At 35.3% G+C, this 2,714-nt stretch overlaps 1 protein-coding gene across 1 annotated transcript in view; it reads left to right on the top strand.

The window, feature by feature from the left end:
• LOC106873511 (epithelial cell-transforming sequence 2 oncogene-like) overlaps nucleotides 1–2,714 on the top strand; it is a 113,793-nt gene that overhangs the window by 980 nt on the left and 110,099 nt on the right. The window lies entirely within an intron of this gene.

Here is a 2,714-nt window from a genome sequence, read left to right as displayed (position 1 = left end):
ATATATATATATATATATATATATATATATATATATATATATATATATACATATGTATATATGATATCTATACGACATATATGTATGTATCTATCTATGTATCTATATATGAAAGAGTGGTAAGGTGAAATATTGCTAGATAGATAGATAGATAAACAATGTGCATGTATGTGTATATCTATATCTATGCGCGCGCGCATGTACATGTGTGAGTGTATGAGTGTGTGAGTATGTTTCTGCTGATAAAATATCCCCATGACAGTCCACGTTCGTCACTGATATTCAAGCTGTTACACATCAGCTATGCTACTTGTCGTTGTTATTTTCATCTGTAACAATATTTATTCGGGATAACTCTAGGCATCGTCGACTTTCTGTAATATTGCAGTTGACCTTCTAGCAAATAATACATATACATACCGATATGAACATACCTGTTATATAATCACCGGATTAAAGGAAAATAAACTTGTTTGCGAGATGTTTGGTTATGCCATTCAATAGGTCCAGTGAGTGTTATGTAGGATATGCGAGGCAGTACAGAAATGTTCCTGAGTTTGGGTAACAAAAAAAAAAAAAAACAAATACAGGAAAATCAGTTCATTATGGTTGTATTTAAAGGTATTCCCCTCTCAGGTTCACGCACTTATTGCTGCAGTCCTTCAGACCTGTAAAAAGCTCGAAAAGTTGGGCTTCCGACTGGGCATTTGATGACACCTTTAAAGTAATAACGCAATTATTTTCCTCTGACCTTCTTACAATTCATTCAAACCACGGCCTGTAGATGTGGATATAATGGTTTCTGATATAAGCACAAGTCAAAATACAGTAGTAGTAGTAGTAGTAGTAGTAGTGGTAGTAGTAGTAGTAGTAGTAGTAGTAGTAGTAGTAGTAGTAGTAGTAGTAGTAGTAGTTGTTGTTGTTGTTGTTGTTGTTGCTGTTGTATGTTCAACTTATAAACTCAATGCCTGAAAGGAACTGGTTGATCACATCACCACCGTTGCACGACTGCTACTTGTTTCATCGACCCCGAAAGGATGAATGGCGAATGCGGCCGCGACAAAATTTGATCTCAGTTAATAATAATAATAATAATAATAATAATAATAATAATAATAATAATAATAATAATAATGATGCTTTCTAATTGATGTATCAATACCGGCTTTCTAATTGATGTATCAATACCAGCTTTCTAATTGATGTGTCAATACCAGCAGATGACAACGTTTCCCTGAAAGAAATGGAGAAACTTTCAAAATACAAAGACCTGGAAATAGAGATAACTCGAATGTGGAATCTAAAAACAGAAACAATTCATGTCATAGTAGGTGCCTTAGGTATAGTAAAAAAATATTCAGACAAATACATAACAAAAACACCAGGACTTACAAATATATATAACATACAGAAAATTGCACTACTGGGCACTGCACATATCCTACGCAAAACACTTTCAATACAGTAACCATAAGAGCATCACAGCTAACCACAGCACATACCCAAGGCACACATAGCTGCGATCGGTAGTGAAGTGAAAGCACGTTATAAAAATAAAACTACTGAACAATAATAATAATAACACCTATAGCAACAGGTATTGTTTTAGTCTGGAGGTTCCACATTTTGCCAATTTCTATTTCAAGATCTTTATACTTGCTCACATTTCGACATATTTTTATATCGATTGGGACAGTCATATCAATGAAGGCTCATGATGTTTGTCTGAAATCTTCCAATATAATGTCTGGCTTATTCGCATCTATCTTTCTGACAGTTTAAACGGTGAAGTTACAGAGGAGTGAGATGTGATCCTTTTCTGCCTTCCTTCTCTTCTAAGAGAAGGTGATGCGTCGATCTTCACTATACATTCCCCAGACAGCTACATTCGTCTTACACGCGACAACAGCTGCTCCATACAATTCCATAACTCTCTAATGCATGGATATTGAGTTATTGCATGCAGAAAGGTTTCGTCCCCAGCAAGCATCTCGGGCAGGTTCAGCTGTTGGCACTTCTATGCCTGAAGAGCTTGTGTCGAATGGGCAATGTCCCTCTTTAGCACTGCCATGCCAAACACTTTTAGAAATTGTCCATGATATTCGGTCCGAAGGTCCTCCGGAATAGACAATTCAATCTGTTCTCGTCGATGCCTAGATTCAATCTTAGGCCATAATCACTCATACGCTCAACTAAACCCCTATAAAAATTTTGAGTTGTTTTCCTTAATGGTTTTGTGCTACTGGTACAATGCAATGAGAGCCTGGCAAAATTCTAGTTGCCAAACGCCCAAACTTGTTCTACGTTTAACCCATGACTGTAGCTTTGTCAATGAAATGAGTTGCGGAAAAATATGTCGTACGAAGCTCGCCCACACCAGTTTACCATTATTTTCCTTGTCGTTGTCCGCATCACCGCATTGATTTACATATTTCTGTAGATTCGGCAGCCTCAAAGTGTAGTTCCGCATCATCAAAGATGGCATCCCAAGACAAACACGGTATGTCTGTTGACAGCAGATAGATTTTCTTACCAGAGTAACCTGACCCTTCCATAATAATAATAATAATGATAATAATAATAATAATAATAATAATAATAATAATAATAATAATAATAATAATAATAATAATAATAATAATAATAATAATAATAATAATAATGATAATAATACAAACAAGAAATCAATCTACCTAACAAATACGAAGAAGAAG

Source organism: Octopus bimaculoides, chromosome 15 (genome assembly GCF_001194135.2).
Source record: "Octopus bimaculoides isolate UCB-OBI-ISO-001 chromosome 15, ASM119413v2, whole genome shotgun sequence".
Lineage (NCBI taxonomy): Eukaryota > Metazoa > Mollusca > Cephalopoda > Octopoda > Octopodidae > Octopus > Octopus bimaculoides.
Note: the sequence above shows the minus strand (reverse complement) of the source record. Positions and strands in the feature narration are given on the sequence as shown.